This window comes from Bombus vancouverensis, chromosome 6, assembly GCF_051014615.1.
Source record: "Bombus vancouverensis nearcticus chromosome 6, iyBomVanc1_principal, whole genome shotgun sequence".
Classification (NCBI taxonomy): domain Eukaryota; kingdom Metazoa; phylum Arthropoda; class Insecta; order Hymenoptera; family Apidae; genus Bombus; species Bombus vancouverensis.
Genome location: NC_134916.1, coordinates 13,278,461 through 13,304,197, shown reverse-complemented (window position 1 = coordinate 13,304,197; position 25,737 = coordinate 13,278,461). Strand labels below are relative to the sequence as shown.

Here is a 25,737-nt window from a genome sequence, read left to right as displayed (position 1 = left end):
CGTCTCTCTTCTTCTATAATCGTCCTCGAAACTCTTTGCTCGATTCTCAGCAAACCCTGTTCAGTAGCCAAGCGAGATCTACGTGCTTATTACTTATACCTATATGTACATGTAGATAAGTGTATCTATTCAGAGAAACGCTCTGGATACGAAGAACAGGAGCGAAAGACGTCGAGCATTACGCATCGTGAACGGATCGTAGATTTAAATAGTGTCTCTCCCGCACCTTGGCGGGGGATTCGATTTTTAATCGGTGAGCAGTCGCCGGAAAATAGCCACTTCGTCCCAGCGCGTCGTGTCTCTGTGGCCGACTCGACCAGCTGTCTTTTCCGCCGCCAAACAATTGTCCCTTCGTTCGTTTATCGAGCGAGCCGACTCGAGAAGAATGAAGCGCACCGATGTCGAGAACATCCGAACGAATTGTACCGCGCTTCCTCTCGCGTCTGCGTATAAAACATCCATCCACGCTTAACACTCTAGTTCGTTCGTTTCTTTCTATCTTTTCCTCTGCTTTCGAATCCTTTCTTCTTCCATTATCCTTCGGTTCTCATTTTCTTTCCCGTTTTCGTTCCTCTTCCTCGATTTCTTCATTCGGCCGCTCGTTCATGGTGATTTTCGGTAGGTAAACCGGTATCGAACCAAAGTTTCGCGTTTAGGAGCAACGTCACTGAGCAAAATCGATGAGACCCAACGAGCCAGAGAGAAAAGGGGCAGATAGAAAGAGAAAGGGCACGACCAGCCGACAATACTATCACCGTGGTTCGTTGAAGCCAAGTGTAAATAAATAGATTGCATTCCCGTCCCATTTGTTAGATTAGAATCAAATATAATTTCGCGAGGCTTTCCCGGTATAGGATCTTGATCGAACAGCGGTAGCAGGCTGGTCTCTCTGCCTGCCTGCCTGCTTGCCTGTCTGCTTGCCTGCCTGCCTGCCTGCCTGCCTGCCTGTCTGCCTGCCTGCCTGGCTGCCTGCCTGCCCCCGTATCCATTTTACCGCGTAAATACGGCCAATCTTCTCCAGAGTAATCTTTCGCGGCGCGTTAGTTACGGAGTTCGATGAGAAAGTTTACCAGGGATCGCGGCTCGATTCTTTAATGCATTTTGCTTGCACCGCAAGCCAACCTGGCCGTTGGAACCAGCACGAAATATTGAAATATACGGAGCATTCGACAACACCGAGGAAACGTTTACAGCGGCTACGCGCTTATCGATTCGCCGTAATTGGATGATTAATAAAATTACCGGAGCGACACTGACACGGCAGAAGCGTCTGCTCGATTTCTCGCGGCAACGCGTTCCTGTGGAACGAAACGAGTTTGTCACGGAGAATCTTCGTTAACGGCGATCTTTCTTGTTTTTCTGTAGACGAACGGCTCTTTCACTCTGCATTTTTCTTTTTTTCGTTTGCATTTTGATCGGTCATCGAAACTCGTCAGCTTCGATAAACAAGATATACATATGTAGTCACTGGCGTATCGCACGATGCTTGACTAGCTAAGGTGATTTTTACAAAGCAAGAGTCAGCCCAGTCTTTTAATATCGTGCGGTCCTCTGTACAAACCAAGTGGGCGGTAGAAAATGAAATTTAATTGACAATTTCCGTAACGCATAGCCGGTTATCGTGTGTATCGTATACAAAGTGTCGGTGAATATTTTCATCAAAGGGATGATACGCTTTACAACGGCATTGGTAATTTTTCTCCTTGTTCGATGCACGTATCCTTTTTGAGAAGCAAGCAGCGGGTATATTAAGCGCGTATCGGTGTTGTTTTTATATTTCAAGCGTGTAATTTGGAATTACAGTTGCTCGATTCGATATTTCACAGATTCGGTCGGCGCAAACTCCTTTTTCGCGTTTCCGCTTCATCGCGGTGGGTGGCCATTTTCGCTATTGTATAGTACCGGTGGCTTCTACGAGAGGAATAATTATTTCTGCGTAAATGACGATAATCGGGCTATTATTACATTTACGGCATTACGATGGTACGATATTACAGTAGTACGTTATTAGAGTATTGGAGGATGAATATTAATCGGGCACGTACGAGTGGTGCTTGTAATTAAAGTAGACACGTCATTGGACGGAAAATTAAATTAAACGGCGAGATAACCGAGTAATTACGCGATGTCATTTCACCGAACAAAGCGAAATTTCTTTCGCTCGAGCCTTTCGCGCGTTGCACGATGATGCTTCACGTTGACGTTTCGCGAAATTTCGTCCACGTTGAAAAATCACCACTCCAAACCGTTTTTAAACGAAATCGTTTCCAACAGCTGAAACGAATTAAATCCCTAGCGAGACGCTCCTCCCCTGTCCCTCTGTAACACGGTTCCCCCTACCTTTTCCTCTTTCCCTTTTTCTCTGTCGACAAAGCGTTAACGAACGCTAATTCTTGTCGCAGGTGGATCGATCGAACGTCGATTTCTAAACAAATATTAAACGGCCAATTGGTGTTTTCCGCGTAGCCGCTCCCTTGTTATTATAATTATTGATTGGCTATCCCCATTTGGCTCGTGACGATAAATTAATGTTTCTGCGCGCAACAGTGCACACATACGTACGCACACGTGCAAACACAGTTAACATACGCAGAGTTGATTTCTAACGACGTTAAGTCGCATTTACCGATTGCCCATATTCCATCCTGCTCTGGTAACTGTCTTTCATCGTTCGCCTCGTTGGCTCACGTATGGTGCGCCGACGCAACGCTGGAAAACACCGTTTTTACCAATTACCCGGTCATAAATTTCGCGGGAACCGGCGGCCAATTATCCTGGAATTAGCGTCGCGCCGAGCGTCCTTGCAAACGGTCGCGCGTCTCTGTCTAAGCGGCGCGCATTCACCTCGCTAATTAGAAGAAAACCGAGTAATTACACCAGCGACCGAGCGACCCTTTTCCGAAATTTCGCCGCGAACATAACAGAGAGGGACTAGAGAGCGGAAGAGCGCGCGTGAAACGAAGAGGAAGGGGAAGAGAGAGAGAGAGAGAGAGAGGATAGAGAGTATAAAAGACGGAGCGAGAGACTCGCTGGTGCGGTTGCTAGTTTCTACTTTGAGCGTTGAAACGCGAGCGAACGATCAGGGAAACACTATTACCGCCGGTGCCTATATACGCGAGAACGTTTAATTAATCTTACGCGAAATCAGCGGGCTTTTATTGTCATGAATAGCCTCCGACCTGTATTTAAACTGGTTGATTTTCGAAGAGGTGGGCGGTGTTTAATGATTCCGCGTGCTCGCGACCACTGGCCAAGTAATTTCCCCGGTAATCGGAAATATGGAATCGGCCGTTTGATAAAAGACATTAGTAATGGTGCTGTCGATTCGCGATAAACTATTTATTACGTTCAACCGTGGCCGATACACGGGACGCGTTACACGCGTTTCATGGCCCAGACCGCATCAGGCTGTGGATTGCCAGGAGGTGCGCGTGAGTGAGCGAGTGCGACGAGCTTGTGTACAACGTATCAGCCTAGCGAGCGAAAGACCGAGCGTGCGAGCAGGTAACACAGCGAGCACGGCGTCGACTCTCAAAACCAATTTTCGGGATTTCATTTGGAAAACATAACATGCTTCGCACGCTGTTTATGGGTTCCATTAGGAACCTGTCAGCCGGTGATCCCGCGTTGCATTCTCATACCATAGGGAAGGAGGCAACATGCGATGCTGCAGCCGATATACCAATCGTAGGGTTCGATGCCATCTTCGGGGACTTCGGCTTATCGGATACACCGGTCTTGATCCACCGAATATCCGTTTGATATCAGCTTTGATATCGAACACGGGCACATTTTTTCCTCTGCCAGTTGATCGTCGCGATTTATTCATTTCGATTAGTCGCAATTTATATACGTGTACAACTGATTTTACTACGTAGTTATAATTTGATCGATCAACGTTATGCTTTCGGATAAAATTGATGGAATTATCTGAAAAGGCTGAGGCTCGATTTTGAAATCCTTAATATTCGTCGCATCGAGTTCGATTAGCGGTCTGATTTGTTCCCTGTCCAATCGAACGACGTTTCCCAATTAAGTTTACTCTAAATTGCGCGATCGTCGCGGTTGTTTTTCTTCCGCCGTCGTTCTCTGCGCCCGTCCTGATTGCTCTATGGAAAAATACATTTTGGTACAGCCTCCCGAGTCGCTTCCAACGTATTTTTCGTATCGAACAAGCGAATACCGATGACAAACGTTTGCCACGACGAGTTACTACGCGCGCGTGGACGATCTCTCTTTTTCTCTCTGTGTAATCCTCTCTCTCTTTCTCTCTCTCTCTCTCTTTCGCTTATGTGACACGAGGGCCGATCGGTCGAATCTATTCGTCGTTGCAACGTGCCGCGCTAACAAATCGATGGAATCCATTAAATTCACCGACACGCGGCGTGACGCTCGAATTATTCGTAGCTGCAGAGAAAATTAGCGATTATACCGCGGTACACTCGAAACGGTTTCCCCAGTGGCGAGAGTGCTATTGTTCGATCGGTTTGAAATCGAGGCTCGAAATTGTCGAAAAGGATATAAAGATGTTGATTTCGAGTCGGGATATAATGGATCTATGCGATAAGTCGGTGAAAACAGATTTATTCCTAAATATAATAGGACGGCTATATTATAGAAGTATTGGCCTTGTTTTGTATTTCGTATAAAGAAAAAATAGGTAGATTTTTTTTACCGAATATTAAATAAAATCTACATTTAAAAAAACAAGGTAGAGACGATATAATAATTTCATTGTACGATGATCTTTACTCGATTCTCTCAAACTCTGACTTCTCACCCTTAATCTTTCTATGAAAAACTTTCCCGCTTCTTAATAATTTCGCGTTCTTATCGATTTCACACGCCCGATACACATTTTGTATAGTCGTGCGTGGCCATAATATCCACGTGGTATGCTCTCGCACACGCATGCATGCGTTTCTCGGTCACCATCGTTCACACGGCTCCTCTCATTCCCATAATACTTATTAGATCGGTATATGATCGTAGCCCTTGGTTTCGCTAGACATCTCGATCCCACAACATCCGGAAAGTTAATTCCTTATGGTATTAATATAGAAAGTGCATCTCCGGTAATGAGATTGCGCTGCGCGAAGGGGATGATATAAGGGGTCGATTACAAGGCTCGTTCGTAATAACATACTGTACACTGAGCCGTGTATTTGCCGGAGGTAGGCATGACGCGTCGTATATACGTGGCAAATAACGTAAATAGAGAACTGTTCCGCGCGCGACGATAATTAATTCGTTGGCGGGGCTTGGTCGACCGGTGATCGCGTCGAATCGCAGGCTACCTACCATTGCCTCGTCGCGGGTGATCGATCTTTCAACGGGGATATTGTTGCGGATCGACGCGGAAACGCGTGATTCCGTTGGTTTAGAGACGGCTAAGCGAACTGCGCCGCGGTGCTCTGGCGCTGGCGAAAGATGAAAGTCGCAAGTCATGCGCCTAATTCGTTCGAAACGTTCTGTCTTCTCTAGTGCGCGCAAGCTGACCGCGACCACGGCGACGAAGGCAGATGGAAAAAGTATTAACGAAAGATTCGAGCGTGGAGGTTTGGTGCGGGCCAAGCCGCGGTGCCACTCGCTTCTTTTTCACCCCCCCCCCCTCTTCCCGTTTCTTTTTCTTTTTTCTTTTTGCGATATCGGTAGAGCGATCCATCGACGTGGCGATTCCCGTTCTTTTCAGGAAAAAGAGACGTGGCCGGTCGTACGGAAAGACCGAGATAATTACTTTCGGTTTTCGGGCGTACGCTTGAGCGAGCGCAAACGAAACAGGCGTATCTTGCGGTCGTGAATTTAATTAAATATTTTCGTGACCGAATGTCCGCCATCCGCCGTGATCATCTTGCCTTTTCCTTTTTTTTCTCTCTCTCTCCCTCCTAGACACCGGGCAATTTACTTTTTTAATGTCTGTAATGAATTAAACGTTTTCCCCCGTGATCTCCCTTTCTTTTCCGTCGTGTTCCCTTTTGCCAGCCGGTGTTACCAATCCCCGCCTCGTACGCCACCGTTTCCTCTCTTCTTTTCCCTCCTCGCTCTATTTTCCATCTCAATATTCCTCCATTGTCCATGCAGCTTTGCCTCGCCATCTTCTCAGTTTTTCCACACTCTGCGTATACCTCGTGTCTTGTACCATTTCATATACGGATGAAATTAGAGACAATGCGATTTTTCTACATGCATGTGTACTCGCTTACGGTGTCCAATTTCGTTCTCGAAACTCCCGGTAATTCGTACCTTCGTCGTTACAATTCATTCGCTAGCGACGAGAACGAACGTCACCGAGCCCGCTAGCCTCCTTAAACTTTTATCGTGGCCGGAGTTCGTCGAGCCGCGCGTTCGTGATCGCAACGCTATCCCTCTTCGCGCAGGTGCGCGCCGTGACGCGGTGTTCAAGGCGAGACCGTGTAAAAAGAGTCTCATCTCGCCCGAGGATATAGTATACTCGTAAAAACGTCGTGGATCGATGTAATCTATTTAATGTAGACACTTTCCAACGCCATATCGTTCCACGTTATATTCGAAAATTCGCCGACACACGGATCAATTTCGGTTCCCAATTAACATAAAGAAACGCGCGACACTGTGATTCCATTAGGTCGATCCTAAGATTCAATTTTATCCGCTCTTTTATTTCGCTTTTTTTTCGACCTCGATAGCGTAAATTGGATTTGACGACACCGGACGCGAGCGACGTCGCAATACAGGGGCGGATTGCACGACAGTGCAAGCAGCCCCGTGCTCGCCACTGTGCGGGGAAGCCGGCCAATTACATTACTTAGACTAATGTTATTGATGTCGTGGCGCGGAGAGGATTGTTTTTACCGCGCTGTGGCCCGTACTGCCTCGTCGTTTCGACATTTCCGTATGCCAGTGTGTCTACTACCGTAGAAATCCTCTTCCTGTTCCACGCCTCGCACGAGCCAGTTGCTCGCGTAATAATCGATTTCCGTGTATCGTTTGACGTTGCCGCGATCGATTCTCGTTTTCGTCGAGAAAAAACCGATCCGCCGATACGTGATTTAATCACGCGCTCCTTCGATTACCTCCGCGCCATTCTCGGATAAAATACGATTACGCAAGGAGATCACAGGGTGGCGTGGCGCGCGATTGTTTAGAGGTTTCGAACGATTTTCGTGTTTCGAACGGGAGGCACGATCGTATCCCATCGGATAGATTGGCTAGTAACGGCAAGGAGTGGATTTTTCGTCGTCCCGCCGGAGGAAGGGATTCTGAATGAGAAGTAGGAGCTGAATCCGAAGCAGAAATAGGGGGCGGAAGGGGATTGCGAGGAGGACAGCGACATGCGTGTTTCCTTTTCCTTTCCTCGGAATCTAATTTCGTCGAATGTCATCCTCGAGACTCGAGAGAGTGCAGCGATCTGCATTCGAGGTTGAATCGTCCGATAGCAATTTCCAAGTGAGGGGGAGAGAAGCTGTCGCACGCGGCTGAAAGAGAGAAACACACCGACCGAGTGGGGAACGGAGGGGTTGGAGGGGTACGGAAGAGTTGGTTGCGGGGAGGGGTTGAATCCTGCGGGAGGATACGCTGTCCGTTCCCGGGGAAGTCTCGTCGAAGTATCGAGACCTGTATCATGGCGGCTATAATACATTTTTTATCTGATCGAGGGGATCTTCTTTATGGAGGGTGCTCCGTGCACGCTTCTCCGTCGCTCTCTGTATCGGCGCATATGTACACGCGCGCCACCATTTACCCTGTGCCGCTTTTCGAATAGCTCGGTCGCTTCGTATCCTGTGTTCGTGTTTCTACTTTTTCGCGCAGACACCGTCGCTCTCTGGAAACGGCTACATAGGGAAACGCAGCCAGGTTCGTGCACTTCCACCGTAGCCTATATTTGTTACTTTCTTCCGCGACAATTAACGCGCGGCGATTTTCTCGCGGAGGAATTTGCTCGACAAAGTCGCTCGATATATAGTCGCCATCGGTGATCTTAACTCCGATTAAGTCATCTAACGTGACTAATTTGTGGATTCCTAGGAACTTCAGATCGTGCACCCCTGCCGCCTCTGCCCCTCTCCCTTCCCGATCATTCCTTGGAAATCGTTAAAATTTACGACAGCGATCTGTTCGTGAAATAAAACAACGGCAATAGAGATCGAAATCGAAAGAGGCGCAAGAAAGGGTGGTCCCTGAGTGTCTGGGTTGAAGGCTGGATGTTGAGACAGAGGTATAGGCAAAGGCAAAGGTAGAAGAGGGAGCAAAGGAGCAGGGTAGCAGGGACTGAAGCAGAGCCAAAGACGGATGGTAGCGGCGGCGATGGTGGGGTGGCAAGGAGAGCTCCCTATCATGTGGGGAAGAGGGAGGGCGGTATAGGGGATTGAAAAGCAATTTCCCCGCGAGGGACGCGCGGTGTGTGGTCCGAGCTTTATATTAATGATCCAGATATATTATCGGACGTGACCGAAATTGCTGTCAAAAAACTCGGATATTGGATCGAGAGGAGATTGCGAGAAGGTCGCTCTTCTCCGGTTGCGCGCTTCTACCTACATACACACACACGCACGCACACATACACACACATACTTATGTGTATATATACATACACATATATTTATATATATTTGTATATATGTGTACATGTATGCCGATCGGTCACTGCTGAAAGTCGTTCTAAAACGGGCACTCGTTTCGAGGATATTTTGGTTTTCCGATTCGCTGTTTGTCTGCCGATCGAGCAAAACGAGGGCACGCACTTCGCGCGAAGCGACGAGTCCATTGAAATACTCGAACGAACGCCTAACGTTTCCTATGACCTTCGTCGTAAACTATCGGCGACGACTTCCAACGTTTCTATATCGCATTTCATGCACGATTCTCGTTCGCGTTTCCCCGTTGCAGCCACGTCTATTATTCTCGCCCATCACGAGATAATGCGTCCTGTCGTTCGCCGGAGGTTGGACAGATCAATTTTGTCCGCGGATTTCCCCGTTTCGAATCCGTGTCGCCTAAAGCGTTTCGCGTTCATTCCAGTCCCCTTCCGATAACACGCGAAACACGCTTGTTCATTTTCTGCCGGCCGGTTCAAGGAGACGATATCGAGCTACGACGAGAGAAGGAGGAGACGGGTTTTACAGAAATTGGAACGCGTAGATTATCGTTGGTCTCGCGCAAAGTGGACCACGCGATCGTGAATTAGACTATCTTCCAAGCGGAATATTTATAAGACGACGAGGCGATGGCGATCACATCACCGACGTACAAGTCACCGGTTTTCAGGAGGTAGAAACACGTCTGTGCGAGTGTGTATGCGGGTGCGTTAAATAGTGGATCCTGTCGCGTTATGTACATACGCGAAACATGTTTTATGCAGACGCGAGATAAGCGATTAAACTGCAACCCAGCCGTACCGGTTTCGAAATGATAAGCCCGGCTAATGAACGCACTTTTTGCCCGCTGCAATCCCTCCGGCGTGGCGTGCCTATGCTCGGTATCGAGCATCGCGTTGACGGCTCGTCTAACACGTGTTCGCGTACGATCGATCTGGTGGAAGCAAAATTTGTCTCGTTACTCGCAATAGCGTTCCATCGATGATTTACTCCATCATTTTCTAGAAGGATTTCTCCATCTCTCTCTCTCTCCCTCTCTCTCTCTAGACTCGTACCTCGATCTCGATCGATTCAAAAAAAAAAAAAAAAAGAGAGAGCAGAGATTGGCTATTTAAATGCGATCGCATCAACGTGGACGCGCGTCTAATACGTCGATGGAAATCGACGCTGGTTTTTCTGTTAAGATGCCGCTAGCACGAGGTCACGTTCCGACTCGAAAGACCAATTTCCGCTGACTTCTATTTACATAGTTAGGTATACGGGTTGGATAATACGGCCCTGTCGAGTTGGTCGTTTGGTCGAGGGATAGCGAGAGGGGCTAGCTGTCCACTGGTAGAAGGATAGCTTGGCAGGAAGCGGGTCGAGGAGGGTATTACCGTAATACCCACAGTGTTTCCAGGACGGTGGGTAGGCGTAACTAAATTTCCATATCTCGGCGATTGTAATGCGCATTTAGCGGTGAACGACGACGACGACGACGACGACGACGATAGATCGAATTAGCGTTTCACCCCGGTTCCTTTTTCCCATGTTTACGCTTATACTTTCTAATTTCGTGAACCGACTTCCTTTCCCTTCCAACGAGCTCCTCGCATCGTAGAAGGAGCTTCTCGACTATATACCCGGCGACAAGGTTTTATCGGCGTCGGAAGCACGACGAACCTCCGTGATTTCGTATCCTTCCGCCTTTGATCGATCAACGGACCACATCGGGCCGAAAGGTCAAGCTCACAACGAGAGAATTGCGCCTCGGCTATAAATCCACGCGGCTGTTCGAACCTGTATTTACATGCGCGAGTAGCGACGTTTGATTGGCCGTGACGTCGTCGCTTGAAAGTGGCTTGCCAGCCCCTTGATTGGATTCTATCCTGGACACAATGAACTGTACATCGTACGATCCAACGTAATCGAACCAGGACGTCGGCACTGTGAGAGGTTGCCAAGGGGAAGAACGAGAAAGGGATACCAGCGGGATTATTACGGAGCATTGTACAAAACCGTGCGAAGATTCGCCTAACTCTTGATTGATTCTCTGTCTCTCTTACTCGCGAGTCAGCTCGCAACGGCGCCTCGATTAATTTGCGACAAGTACCAGAACGTTTTGTATATTTATTCGTACACTATTGATGTTTCGTTGTTTGTACGACCGCGTGTTTGTTAATAATTGTTTTGTCGATTATTCGCCGGCAGAACGCTTTTCAATATTTATCTTTCAGTGGCACCACGGTGTACACTGGTGAAACGGAGGAAAGTAAAAAATAACGTCAGCCTAGGATTCGAACTAGGCTGATAGACTACATAGAAGCGAGGAAAATCAAAGGAACGATCGTATATTGGTCACGTTCCGAGGGTGTGCTTGCTCATAGTAGTTTGATACTGATTGACGCTTGTTCGCGTGCGGAGGGATTAGCGATCCGACTCGTGCCGGGCAACCGCGTCTGCGCGCTGATTTCCTGCCTCACCGCGGCCAACTCGATTCGCTCATCGAGTATACTCCGTGAAATTCGCCATGACTCGAAGATTTCTGCTCTTTGGTCCCGTTTCACTAAAATATTCCCTCCTCTGACTCAACCATGTAAAAACTCCACGGTCGGGAAGCTTTTTCTGAATCGAAACCACGGTCAATGGGACACAGTCATGGGAACAATCGTATCGTTTAATCGCGTGGCAATTTCAATCTCGACTTCAATCTCTTTTTCCAATTAATCCGTGTCTGGCGTGACGAGCGGACAGACGGTGTTCGATCGTGTCGGTTTTACGCGAAAAAAAAAGGTTCAAATTTGGCCGAGGAAGTCGATCTCCTTCCAGTGACACACCACTGCGGAGATATATCTATATATATCTATATCTATATATATATATATATATAGTTCTCGTTTAGGTCTCGTGGGAATCAGGCACGAACGGAGTATCGTGTCGAGACGAGGATGCGAGCCATAGTCACGTCGAGGAATCAACGCGTGCTCGTAGTCGCGTGGTGCAGGGGTGAGGGGTGGAGATACAGTGAAGGGTAGTAAACGTAGAATTCGAGGGGTGTAGCGGTTTGGAAAATGTCGCAGAATCGCTTAAGAAATACGTAAAGCGAGAGACAAACAGCGTTTAATGTGGGGTAAGAAAATAGGAAGGAAAGGAAGAGTAAGACGATCGTAAGGGTCGCTGGCAGCGTGAACGAGGAACTATGGCGATTCGAAGAGCGGGGGCGGAGAAGGGATTTGTGGAACTCGAAGGGGCTCGGGGATCAGTAGGTTGGTTCGAGGGCTTGGTAGGAAGGGGTGACTGTACTTAGTTAGCGGACAATGCGGCCCCTAATGAACAGCCAGGGGCGGCCGGCAGAGCAGCCACTGGAGCACGCCATCTAGTCTGAGACAGACAGATTACGTTGCGTAGCGTTATACCGCGTTATCCTCCCCCGGCTGTTGCATTCGAGGTTCGCATTGCGTGGCAATTTCGATTACGGCCGACCGTTTCGTCGTTTACGACTCGAGTAAACCGTATCGACGTTCCTAAGTATCGTTCGGCCTCCTAAAGCGTGAAAACGTTCGCCGGGTACTCCGTCTGGCGATGGATGGACGCATCTTGGATAGGACTAGCCGAGCGTACGCGTGCATCTACTTACGCGAATACGCGCAACGATTATCATACAGGTTGAATTAAGTCGAGTCAGGTCTTGATCGTCGACTGTCAACGAAGAGGAGAATAGACCGTCCTGATTTTCAACTCTTCGGATTTCAGCGGGTTTGCAGCGTCTTTTAAAGGTCGATAGGATGAAAGGGAAGCGCGAAGCTGTCCCGTAGTCGCGTAACACGGTTAACGCGATGAAAATAGATTTCGGGCGGCTTGTAAATTAATCGTAACTTGCTCGTGGGTAACTTTTGCTAACATAGTTGAAAGTTGAGGTTAACGAGAGGCGTGTTGCCGCGCGGGACGAGTAACCAGCAAATTCGCGTGGAACACAGCGCGCGGATTTAAACATCTTCGCGGAATCGTAGTCGGTCTATAAAAAGAAAAAAAAAGAGCGCGAAAAGTACAGTTAAAAAGAAACGAAAAATTCGCTGAACGGGGGAAATAAAAAAGGCGAGCACAGCGAAGCATCTCGGTGACTTTACGACGCCGATGTAACGGTGTGTAACGATGCACTAAACGCGCGTGCATTTAAAACTTTAACATTGCAAAAACCGGTGTAAAACGTCGACATCTCGCCGACGTCGGTAGATAACGGTTGGAAAGAGCGATGCGCGTCAGCAGTCTCGAGAAAGAGATTAAAGAAGAGAGAAGAAACAGAGGAAAAGAATGTATAATCGAGGTAATACAACGAACGGCGTGGCGTGTTCGCCGCAATGGAAGAAACGAGCCGCGTTACGGCACGATTGAGATCCACTGGCTGCTGCGGCGGTTGTAATTGGATTCAATTGTCCCGCGTTAAATCAGTGACTGCACTCTCCTGCCAGTTCTCCATTCTGCGTCTATCCATCCGCTACTCCTACGACACAGCTCATTGAAACGAGTCGGCTACAGCGCGCTCGGAAAACCGAGTCCTTCACGACGTTCGCGGAAGCTTGAAAAGAGCTTCCGCCGCCAGTTCCGCCGTTGTATAGAAAAACACCGATTATTCGCGTAAATCTTTGTCTCGGCCGCGAGCCACGGACGTTCCGATTCACGCGTCAGTTTGTTTTTTCAATTAAAAAAATCGTCCGTTTATTTGCTGTTCCTAGCACGCGTTTCAATCGTTCCAGTTGCACTCGTCCGACTCGTTAAAAGCGTACAATGAGATAGGACCGGCCTTTGTAAAAAGTTCTCTTTTAATCGTTGATTCGTGTGAAATGTTGCTCTTATATCTCGGATTCGAAATCAAAATGATACGAAATTAAATATTTGAAATTGCAGGCATCGAACGTGTTCCTTCAATTATATCTGTAGACATGTTCGGTTCAAGATCGAAGAACACGGAACGCTTTGAAATATTCGATGAAGCATTAAAAGTTGTCCTATCGCAGGTCGATCGATGCCATTTGTAATTACATTCCTCGGTGAATCGGCGAACGGAGAAGTAGCAGGGGGTGGATTGCGCGCGAAGCTTTTTGATTTTTCATTGCGTCGAACGGAACGGCCACTTATCGATTGGTCTTTGCTCCCATACTCGCGTATCGATAACAAGCTAAGCGGTAATTTTGCTAATGGCATTGCCGCGTCCTTTATATTCTACGCCATTTGCATCTTCCGTCCTTCTCGTCATTCCTCCTTCTGGTCACTGCACTTCCGGAAACATGTTTCGCGCTACGTGCGTGGCTTTCGTATAACATACCTTGCGCGTATTAAGGTGGCTCCCCGCTGATCGAATATCTTCATTTTCTTCGTGAACACGATTCCTGGGCATTTAGTGAATTTTTATGGCCGTTTCTCGCTCCTCTCAGCAAACGCTGATTTTAAAGGATCTCGAACCCTAACGAACACAGTGGAGTTCGAAGACTTTAGATTTCCGAGTACCTTACGTATTCCAAGGATAAGAAGGGAGAGAAATAGGCAGTGCGGATGAGATGAAACAGGTAGAGTCAATCGTTTTTTGTTTCTTAAATTAATACGCAAGTTGTGCAAATATAGTCATGTTTGGTATCGCTTTTACCGTGCGAATCTCAATAATTTAATTAATGCTGTCTATATAGCGATATAATACAAAATATGAAAAAATGATATTTTTCTTATTATGATAATTCAGTATCAGTCGAATCACGTTAAAAGATGACCGTTCGGATTTCTGGTTTATGATGCGCTATTAAGGGCTGGAGAACGAGGCATGAAAATATGGAAACTCCAACTAAACGGGCACCATTCCGTATTCTATCTTTGAAGGAATCAGTTTTTATTACTTTAGAAATAAATGTCTTATTTTTTTTAATATGTACATCAAATGTCTCTTTAAATGCATACATTAAATTTAATGATTTCAACATATATACACAATACTTGTTTAATACATATGGTAATACATACATCGTCCCCGATAACATTGGACAGTCCTTTATCTCGTGACGTATTGCAGAAACGAAAAATTTATCTTGCACGATATAACATTTCTCATCATATCATTGCACGGTACAAGGAAGGCACATTTTCGACGAATACTAATCTTTTTTTCTTTTTTACATTATTTTTTCCCGAGGTACGGAGGTAAAGTTTGTTTTTCTAGTTACGATTATATATTTTTCTTCGCATGATTCGATAGCGCTTCTCAAGATGACTTCATTAACCTTTTATGTATATCATCGATTTCGATTAGCTATCGAGGCACAATGTTTTCAAATTTACTCATTTTTTGCGAAAAATACACTGCTGACATAGGGAGCGCGGCTGGTGGTCTTGTTCCCGCCTCATATGCCACGTGTTAGACACTGCTTCTTGAAACAGATACGAAGGGGTTGTGTCGACAATTTATTGTTGTAATCATCTTTCCGTTCTCCTTCCTAAGTGAAGACCAACAACAACAATAAATATCAATAGATATCTCTCTCAAGAGGCAACGTTAGACAGGTGGCACTTCAGACGCGAGCAACACCACCACCAGCCATGCTCCGCAACTGTAGCAGTGTTTCTCTGCAAAAATTAGCGAATCTATAAGCTCGATATCTCAAACATTAATCGATATCGATAGTATCCATGAAAGATTAATGAATCGACCTTGCGAAGTACTATCAAATAATGCTAAATGTTATATAGTTTTAGTTAAACACGGAAGCGCATCTTCGTATCTTGGAAAATAATAATGTAAAAAAAGATCGTTTGCGTTGCTTGATGATTGCGTTGAACAAAATAACGTTGACCTCCATATATCCTTCACACGTCCAACTGCAAAAAAAAAAAAAATGCTAATTAGGTACCTGCATTAAATTTCTGCTTTCTCGTAACTAGTGTCGGACAAAATTTTATTTACCTAGTAAATAATGAATAATAAATTAATATAATATTTTAGTTATAAATAAGAATTAAATTTCTTATTTAAACAAGTCATTTGAAGGGCATATTTGCTATTTCTTATTTGCAAATGAAATTCTATTATTTTTTCTTTTCTTTTTTTTTTTTGATTTAATTGGTTTTGTCTTATACGTTTCATTTTGTACAGTGAAAATATCGTGAAATTAGTATGGTTATGTTCCGATGGACAAATCGCAGTCGACACTTGCTTCTGAAACTACTTCCTTTTCAACCAAGTTGTCCGAAAGTCTAATTCATTTCGACGTATTCATCGTAGCTAACAAACATTGTTAAAAATGATCACTTATAGCGTGCAGTAATCTCCCGGATTGAAATATTATATTTGTGTAAAAATAAACTTGTTTACCGATAGACAAATTGTAAATAAAAATAGTAAATAAAAAATAAGACTGTATTTGTAAATAGCAGGTAGTATATAACAAATGATGCTATTTTAAATAATTATTTAAATGAACGATTTATCGAATAATGTCCAACACTGCTGGTAACTAATAACAGTGTATTTCTACTCTATCGTTTTAGAATTCTGTTGGCTCTATTGAAACTTTGAAATTGTTGACTCAGAAGTTAAAAATGCAAGAAACGAGTTATCTAACATCAACTATATCAATTCTATTGTATAGCATAAATTTGTTTATTTTCAGAAATTATCGATAATTCCATAAAACAAAACGACAACTTTTATTTCTAAGATTACCTTCAACGCTTTAAACTAAAACTTTTGCGATTAAAATTAAAAAATAATTAGTTTCTCGTAGAATTGCTCGTTCTCTGGGAAACTAAAGTACTATGAGAAAATATTACATCGTAGTTCATTTCATCTTTCATGTAATTCGAAATTCACTGTTGCTTATACATGGACAAATCTTTGTTTCGAATATTATGAAAGAATTATCGACAAAGCTAACTAAAATGATCAATTGACGGTGAGTTTAATGAGCTTCCGTTCTTGGTACACGCAGTTCTCGGAAAAATTTTGTTATCGTTTCCCGCGATTGCATGGTTTCGGTCATATCAATCTTGCATGAAAAGTAGAATTTCGCTTCTCTTTGTACTTTTATTATTCGTTGTAGCGAATTAATTTTGAAATTGCAGTAACATTTAATTATTTCCGCGAGAATCATTATACGTGCATAATACTGTATAAATACGAACTGAGAGAAGAAATGAGCGTTGGTACAAAAGTAATTTGAAGCGCACGTTACGAACCGAGCTTTTAAATCAGACGCCCACAATGAATAATTAAAATTTAGCAGAACATTTTACTTCACTAGGGTAACATACAGCACGCGTGCAACGTTGAGTTTTGGTCCTGTCTTTCTTTAGTCCGCACCCGAATCAGCTCGTAGGTATCGCTGCAGATTATGTGACATGCGCGGTACAGATAACTTGTAAAACACCACTTCATGGTAATTGCGGAAGAGTAGAGTGGTGGCTATCTCGTCGCGCGAGAATGACGCTCACCACCTTTTTTCTTTACCCCTTTAAGGGGTTGCGTGCGTGTACGTCTTGCTGATTAACGAAAATACCAAGGCTTCCGAGAGCTTGTACTACACGAAACAGCGTAATTCCTAGGCTCACGCCACGTGGACCCAATATAGTTGCAAATTGGTAAGAGCAGATTCGTAATGAGTTGTGGTTATATACCGGTTATTCGATCTTTGCGTCGCGATCATGCGATTGTTCGCGTTCAACGGTGAACGGTTTACGGTTTATATAATTATTTCTGGGAATTTCGAGCGCGTCATTATCGCTAAGAAGCATCCGCGAGACGAGGGAAATTGCGATCGAACAAGCTACTCGTACTTACGCGCAATCCATCTTGACGTCCTTAGTTATTAATGTTCTCGATACAATCTCGAGGTTAAGCTTTACGCGCATACGTAGCTGATCTTACGTAGGTAGAATAGACAAACACAGACAGCTAGTGAGAATGTGTGTGTGTGTGTGTGTGAGAGAGAGAGAGAGAGAGAGAGAGAGTAGCGAGAAATCAATCGATTTTCGCGATTACGTAGACATCGAACATGCCACGCGATTCGAGTTTCCCAAGCGGAATTAATAAGAGTAAATTAATAATGAAACGAGCTTGCCCCCTCCTCCGGCCGCGTTTCTCGCCTTTCTCGATTTAATCTCTTTGCGCGTAGCTACTCGGCATTCGCGTACAAAAGCGAAAGACTTTTCAGCTGCGAGCCCGGCAACTTTAATGAAAATAGTTCTTACGTTTTTACCTGCGAGTCTCGAGGGGGGTTTACGCGACCCCTTAACGAAGATTCTAATTAAGCGAACCTCCCACATCACGGCCCTAACTCACGCCCGTCACCTACCCTTTCACCCTGCCTTCTCCTCTCGTTCCACGCGAACGTCGTTTTCCAAGAGAGCCACGTAAAGAATAAACGTTGTTGGTCGCATCTGCCAACCTCGTCGACAGACGTACGTATGCACTATACACACATCGATGCCAACGTCGATATTTCCCATTCGGACGATAGGGGCCATTGTACCAGGCGGCAGAATAGCGTCTCGATAAATCCTCCGTGTTCAGCGTTTTAAGCTTCTTTCGCGCGTCTACGCATAACGAACAAACAGGTTGAGCAATCAATTTAATTTCTCTCCTCGTTTCTCCTCCTCCCTTCTCTTATTCTTTCTCGGTTTCTCTTATTCGCTCTCTTTTTTCTCTGTTTCACCTCGTCCTCGTACTCCTTCGTACGGCCACCTTCTTTTTCTCCTCTCACCAGGTCTAGCTACTCGTGTGACGTAGCCCAGCTGTTAGTAGTTAAGAGCAATGGTTATAATGAGACCCCCATTACGTCGCGACTTTTAAAATCTGTCTCTGACAGCTGGACCACGATGGATTATTCTTTATCCGCGGGCAACAGTTTATTTAAAAGTAACGAGACCGGCACGGATAATGAGCCGTCCTTCTTTATTTCCATCCGCGCCTGTCTATGAACTTCTCTCCGGCTTCTCTCCCGGGAGAGAACCCGGCTTCCGTTTCTCTTATATGGCAAGCGTAATTGAAGTTTGTATCCAACGTAATAAATGTCCTCCGCGTGTACCATGTAATTAATAAATTCCGGGATTAAAGAAGCTCGCGCCGCGCAGTTCTGGCATAGTTTCGCGGGCAGCTTGCCTTGCTTTTGTTCGATTCGCCAGTGGCCGGCAACGAACGTACGCGGCCGGATCGCCTTTCCAAATACGAACGTTAATTCCGTTCCGTTAGAGTTCAATTTCAGAGTAATGGTTTCTCATAAAGGCCGACGCAAATCGATAATTCGATTCTCCCTTCGAAGATCAAAATAGAATTTTTTATCGCGCTATTCGGAACCTTTTCGAAACCTGACAAAAACGCGTTAACAAATTGAATCCAACGACGGCCATCGTTCTTTCTCGCGATGTTCTTCCCTTCGTTTGCTTAGATCTCTTTTAATTATCGGGGGCGAATAATCGTTCGTTTAAGGCGAAATTAATGGATTCCTTCGGTGCCGGCAGGTGAGGGCGGGAGTTGGGGTTAGATTTATTTTTCCTCGCGCCACTCCCTCTTCTCCTCGCCATTGCCTTCGTCGTCTTTTTCACGACGGGGGAACATATGAGGGCACGCTGGAGGGGGAGGGGGTGGTTACGGCGCCATGGAATCTCCATAATTCTGGCTTACAGAAAATGACAGCTTTTAGCGTTGATGCACAGTTTATACCGGGCGTATTATTTTAAGTGGCGCTGTCTGTATAATTCAAGACTCGGGGTGCATAGACAGAGCGAGCGAAACAGAGGAAGAGTCTGTGGTATCCAATCCGCGAGAGAAAGGGAGAGGACAAGAGCGAGAGAGTTTGGGGGTGAGGACGACAAAGAGGTTGGGGGAGAGCACGAACGATAGAGAAAGGAAGAGAGACGGTCCATACGAGAAAACAGGATGAAGAGAACGGTAGGATGAGGCGGAAGGCGAGTGAGAGGTGAAACGGGAGAGTGTGGGTGTTGCAGGGGAGGGGCGGGAAGGTCGACGCGGTAATGGCATCGTCGTGTCGCCAGCTTAAAGCTCCAGTGATTCTCAATCACGCGAATCCATTCTCCGTGTCCATAGCGTTGGCGCCAAGTCCGCGTCGCGGATGAAACCGTCGGAGGCTGCGCTGAGATACTTTCCGCTCCGTCGATGCCGACGTTTCTTCCGAACTACTGTAAAATAAATAAACTCGGCCAGCATGTTCACGAGCTCTCTCGCTCCTCTCTGTCCCTCTCTTCCATCCGGTCTGTCCTCTTTTTTTCTCTCCATTTTTCTCCCGTGCATCGAATTTGAATTCATTCACGAGCCGGATAAAACACGGTCGCTCGCGGCTAGCTGGTACGCGAGCATAATGGACATCGACGAAGAAAGAGGGGAAGAACGTCAAACGTTAAAGAGGAAAAAAGAAGAAGAGCGAGTAAAAAGGGTGAGAGGGAAAGAAGCGGCGGCAGAGGAAGAGCGGGGGGGGAGGAGGGGCTGAAGAAACGAGCAGAAGGGGACCAGCTGCGGTTTCCTCTAATCTTTGTACAGCTACGGCCCCACCGAATTAATACGAGAGCCTCGAAGAAAAGATAAACATTCCCGTGAATACTCAGGGGTATACAGGAGAGCGAGTGTGTGTACGCACATGCGGGCAACCGTAGGCAGTAGCATGTGCTTTGCCGGCAAGATGTTTTGACCGACGAGATCCCGTCGTCACGGATGTCGTTTCTGCTTAATTGTTCGCTCTCCCCTTCGTATCTTCCTTCTTGGTTCCATCGAACGCGAACGCCGGCAGCGCGAAACCGAGCGCCACGATAGATGGAACCCTCGCCGTGTCCTCCTCCGACGTGTTCCATTCTACGCGTTCGAAAGAATAATCGTAAGTTCATTAAACGGAAGTCGATTCGCAGTTGCGAACTGCTTCGTCGTTAATATTCCGTCGGTATGCCGCTACCGGAGAGTTAGTTAATCGAGGCCGAATTCGAGAACGAATTCCGACAGCATCGGAATGGCGAAGAAAAATCCATCTTTCTTCGGAAATAGACGCATTTAACGACGTAAGTAACTCGAAAAGGATCTAAGGCTGGGATGCGTTGTCGTTGGTTAAGGTCTCGAAAATTGGGTGGGGATGAGCGAAGATAGGGAAGAGATCACATGGCGGAGAGAGACGGTAGCGAAAAGGGGCTGACAGGGTGAGACAGGAAATAGAGAGCAACGGAGAAGGACGTGCACGACGTAGAAAGGGTGGGACATAGAGAGAAAGAGAGAGAGAGAGAGAGAGAGAACGAGGGCCGATAGACGTAGGCGCCGGCCAAGTTGCGCCGCTGATTGCACCACAAAGGGTGCAATTATGCGGCCCTCCAGCAATCACCGCGCATTCTGCCCACCATTTGACCCCTCGACACCCCTCGAGCCCCTGAAACCCCCGCCATACCCCGAGATATCTACCGTCCCGGGTACACAGGCAGCACACTGCGAAGCACGACAGACATATCACCGGTCGGGCCACCGTCGCTTTTTATTTAAATGCACCCCCTCGACGAGTCTACACCCTGAATGCCCCACGGAGTCTATGCAATTTAACCTGGTGGTGTCGCGAGAAAAAATCTGTTAATGAACGATTGTCGGCTACTGGGATTCGGATGAAAATATCCTGAAAATTGGACGCCTTTCTTTCCTCCTTTCTTCCGTTCGCTCGTTCTCTCCCTATTCGTATCATCCTCCACCCCGACTCGTCGTTTGAATTCGCGCGATGATCAAACGTTTATTCACCGGTCTTCCTGGCCGCGTGCCTCCTTGCTGGATAATTTATCGATGCGTTACGTTCGACCGCGACAGATTTATTTCTCCTTCGTTTCTCTTGTCCGTCGTCGATCTGTCTGTAAATTCAACGTTTCGTTAATTACGCATACGTGTAAGTCTCGCGTTATTTACATCTCCTATACACAAGATAGCGTGCATTTAGTAACGTACGATATTTCGAACGTTCCACCGTTCTAACGAAGTACACTGCCTATAGCAGACGCGAGGCGAACGAACCTAATTTCTGGCTTTTTGCCTATTACACGAGAGCACTCACGACGTTGTAGCGATTATGGAGAAAGGGCGAGCGAAGGATGAAAAAAGCGGCAGCGAAAGAGTGGAGACAAGGGCCGAGGAACAGACAGAAGGCAAGAGAAAAAGAGAGGAGCGATATCGTGAGACGACGAAGGAGGTACGATGGAAGAAACGTTCCAGATGTGTTCCCGGCTTCTGAACAAGTTCAGAGTCAAGTTGCCAGACCTCGTCTCCACGGCCGTGGCTCGCAGGCAGGAAGTGCCGCATTAAAGCCGCTAATCTGCCTGTTTTCATGGCTCTTCGTTGCTCCTCGCGTCGCTGCTCCTACTCTTTCCCGCTTTTGTGCCCTCGCTCGTAAAGCGTATGTTTATGCCCGTTAGTTAAGGAAACGAACGGGGGATCGATACGCGGATGAATGTCAGCGCCGGGATTGTAACAAACTTATTACACGGTCACGCGATAAGGAAACATTTTTCTGTCACGCCCAAATTGTCCTGTAACGTACTTAGATCCTATTATCGTATTCTTCGATTCGTCGTGGATCGATTTCAACGTTCGTGTTCCATCGTCGAACACAGGGATTCGCGCAGATGTAGTTCTTTATCAAGTTATTTGCCGTGGTAGTACGCGTTGTCACTTTCCCAAGTCGTATATTTTTAAGCGTATACCGACGAGACCAAACACCGGCCAGGTTTAAAGTAAATTTTAAAAACGTATTCGTCGGGGTCCCCGACGAAAATCTCTCCCAATGGCCCGTTTCTGTAATCCGAAGACATTAATTTGTTGGCAGGACGGGCTTAAGAGTGTTGACCTGGCCGTTCTCCCGAGGGACTCGTTGTATTTTCTCAGGTTATCCGGGAAGAATCCGGGAAACAGCGCAGGACGTGCCGGTCAAATTCTACGCTCGCCGACGTTTGTGCTTCCGTCGCACGATGGACGGATCGCCTCGACTGTCTGTTCTAACGCGCTTTTCAAATATTGATTTTTCGATTTCGCCACGTGTTCGACCAACGTGTCCCATCGATCATCACGATCGTTTCCTTCGAAGATGAAATCCTGTGGTCACCGAGATTCTTGACTTTGTCTTAGTTCTACCGTTATAAATGTTTCCCACTTGTATCTATTACATCGTTATATCGTTACCGATCCGAATTAGAACCTTCTACCTCGGGAACCCAAGGGATATCCCTTCCGTTCGATTCGATCGAAAGTGTAAAATCGGCGGTCTCGTTTGCAAGGGTTCTTCTTCAGGGAGCGAAACGGCGCGGGCGTACGGGCGCGTATCAGTGCCGTCGGTGGCAGAGATCCAGGGGCAGAGGTGGCTCGCAAGCAAGAACGGGCGGGCAGGACGGGAGGTTATTGCCTGTTGGGTGATTTATCTAGTAATACTAGTCGACAGGCCACGAGGCCGGGGCACCAGGCATGGGGGCAAACCCGTGCCTTCTACCCCTACCCGTGGGGCCAACCACCGGCACCGGTGGAAATTAAAAACTCACTTTATTACACGTCTCATTCTGTGCTACCCCCTGGTTGCCTCTGGCCTCGCACCCCCGGCAAACCGTCTGTACGATCCTCTCCTTTCCTCTTTTCGCTCCTCTCGTCCGCTGCGCCACTCCGCTCTCTCGTCACATCCTGCCGTCCCTGCAGCGCCTCGTTCACCGCGGACCGACTTAATATGAGGCCGGCCATACCTGATGGAACGAATATTATTAAAGTTCGCCCGCACGCGAAACCCGTGAAATATCGCTGCTCTCTCTCTCTCTCTCTTTCTCTCTCTCTCTCTTTCCCTCCCTCTCTCCTTTCCTCACCGTCGACGCTCCACGTCTCTTCTCTTCAGCGTTTAGACCCTTCACCTCCTCCACTCTCGGCCTGCTGCCTCTTGCCACCGGGCTTTTATTATCTGCCTCTAGCTTATACTCGAGACGGTAGCGAACTCCCAGAAGCAAAAATAATCACGGGTAAGCCGCGATGTAAATACGCTGAGTTTCACCGCCACCCTCTCATCCTCGCCTCCTGCTCGCCACCCTCGTCTCCTACCTTCTACTCTTACTCCTCCTTCTCCTGTATTCCGGAATAGAGTCCTCCTCCTGGGTTTTCCATTTGCGCCAGCGGTATACTCCGATTTTTCAAGTTTTCGCGAAACAGGATGAAACGCCGCGATGGATCGAACCGCGCGCTGCCACTTCCTAAGGTACTCCCGTACCAAGTAACGGAACGTTACGCGATGGATTATTTATGATTCTATGCTTTTATCTGTATTACTTCGTCCACTGCGACTCTGACTGCGCCGCCGTCCCCGAACCCGCACTTACGTATTAAGAATGCTTTCCTGCACAGTGACCTGTCGCGAAACGCGAGCCTTTTCTGTAATTCCAAACGATGCTATGATACCTTGCAGCCAAAGGTTTCGTCGATGATCCGCCTAGTAGAATCAGTAATGCTCTTTTCGCGATTTTGTTCTACCATCGTTGCCGCTGTGTATCCTTAGACCATGATTACAGCGGATGCGACCAACTCGATACGACAAAACCATCGATTACGTGCATAAACTTGTACGTGTGCATGATTTTCGGTTTTCCGGACGTTTCATCCCTCAAAACGTTGGACTACACTAGTGTACTATAGCACAGGGTTGTTTCTCGCGCTCGTGATAAACTGAGCCAATGGAACAACAAGCGCGTGTTAAATACAGGAATTCTTACGCACGAACTTATCGAATCGAACATTATTGGCCTCTTTGCTTTCCTCCTTCCTCTTTTCAATCGATGACTAAATTTTCCCTCTCGGTCGGGGGACGTCTCTATATAATCCGCAGACAATCAAGATCGGTCGGCGGAGCGAGGCGGGTAACGCGATTGATTCAATTTCCAACGTAAAGGGAGCGGTTACGGAGGGAAAATTGAAGCAGCACGTTGATCGGGCTCAAAACGGCCGTGGAACATACTTTATCTTATCGAGGAGACATTGGCATGAAACGCGAGGTCTCCTAATCATCTCGCGTCGCAGCTGCGCGGCCTCTTTTCTCTTTCCTTTTTCCACTTAGTGTCTCGTACTTCTCTCTCTCTCTCTCTCTCTCTCGCACTCTCGCACGCTATATCGAGTGCCTACGCATTCGTCTGCACGCGTATGCACGCGTGTGCGCGTGCATAGACCTCGATGTCGTACCCATCGGTATCTGGCTCGTTTTATTAATGTCAATAAGGCAATTATCGTCGATGAATGGCGTGGGTGGGTATCTTGCTCATACCGCTGTCGTGCCGAGTTACCTGCCTTCGGTATCGATGGCTACGAACCGATGTTTTTAATGCGCCCGAATAGAACAAGTTCGTTCACCGCGCGAGCGACGCCCTCCGGTAGCTTCGGTTTCATTTAGAATCGACGAAAAAAAAAAAAAAAAATCGATGAAACGCTCGATTCTAACCCCCACGGTTCGTGCAAACAATTGCTTAATATTTCGGCGACGGATAATACTAGCATGGAGGGCAAACAGCGTGTCGGCGACGAAATAAACCAAGTCAAATAAAAACGTGAAAGCAAACGAAACGGGAACGTAACGCACGATTCGAAAACTAGCTTCCCCCGCCCTGCCCTTCGGTCCAGGCCTATGTGCAACTACACGATTTCAATTTACCTGTAAAGCGTCACGCTGGTGGCTGCATCAAACCGATAACATCTATCTGCTGGAGGTGGCTTAAAGAAAATTATCCACGCTGTATCCACGTACCAGAACCGATTTCTTTCCGCTGGCTTCTTGAACGTTTGCGCGTTACTCAGCGCACTCGCTGAACGAAATATACCGAGGGATGGGGAGAATAATATAGGAAAGAGGGGTTTCTCCAGTCTCCGCTAAGCAATATCCATCCACCCCACATGCCTGCCTGCCTGCCTGGCTGCCTGCTTGCTTGCCTGCCTGCCTGCCTGTCTGCCTGTTCGTATTATCGGTATGTACAGACGGGCTCTCAGCAATTTATCCATTACGGTCCCAGTCGCGCGCGCACTATTATTGCATTTTTTGAAATTATTGCTCTCCCGGCATCGACGTCGCACGCCACCATCTTGATTGACAGGCTGTGCGCGCCTTTATCGCGTATGAGCGCACCCATGGGCCGTATCGCGTATATACGCGTGCCGCATCGATTTATC

At 46.9% G+C, this 25,737-nt stretch overlaps 1 protein-coding gene and 1 long non-coding RNA gene across 2 annotated transcripts in view; one reads left to right on the top strand and one right to left on the bottom strand.

Annotated features, from left to right (window-relative positions):
• Positions 1–25,737, top strand: part of LOC117155751 (LIM domain only protein 3) — a 62,195-nt gene that overhangs the window by 6,491 nt on the left and 29,967 nt on the right. The gene's annotated exons all lie outside the window — the stretch shown is intronic.
• LOC117155754 (uncharacterized) lies at positions 14,489–23,916 on the bottom strand. The gene is made up of 3 exons (XR_004463973.2): positions 23,403–23,916; positions 23,091–23,285; positions 14,489–15,413 (listed from the first exon to the last, which is right to left on the bottom strand). It is a non-coding gene; the product is annotated as an uncharacterized LOC117155754 (long non-coding RNA).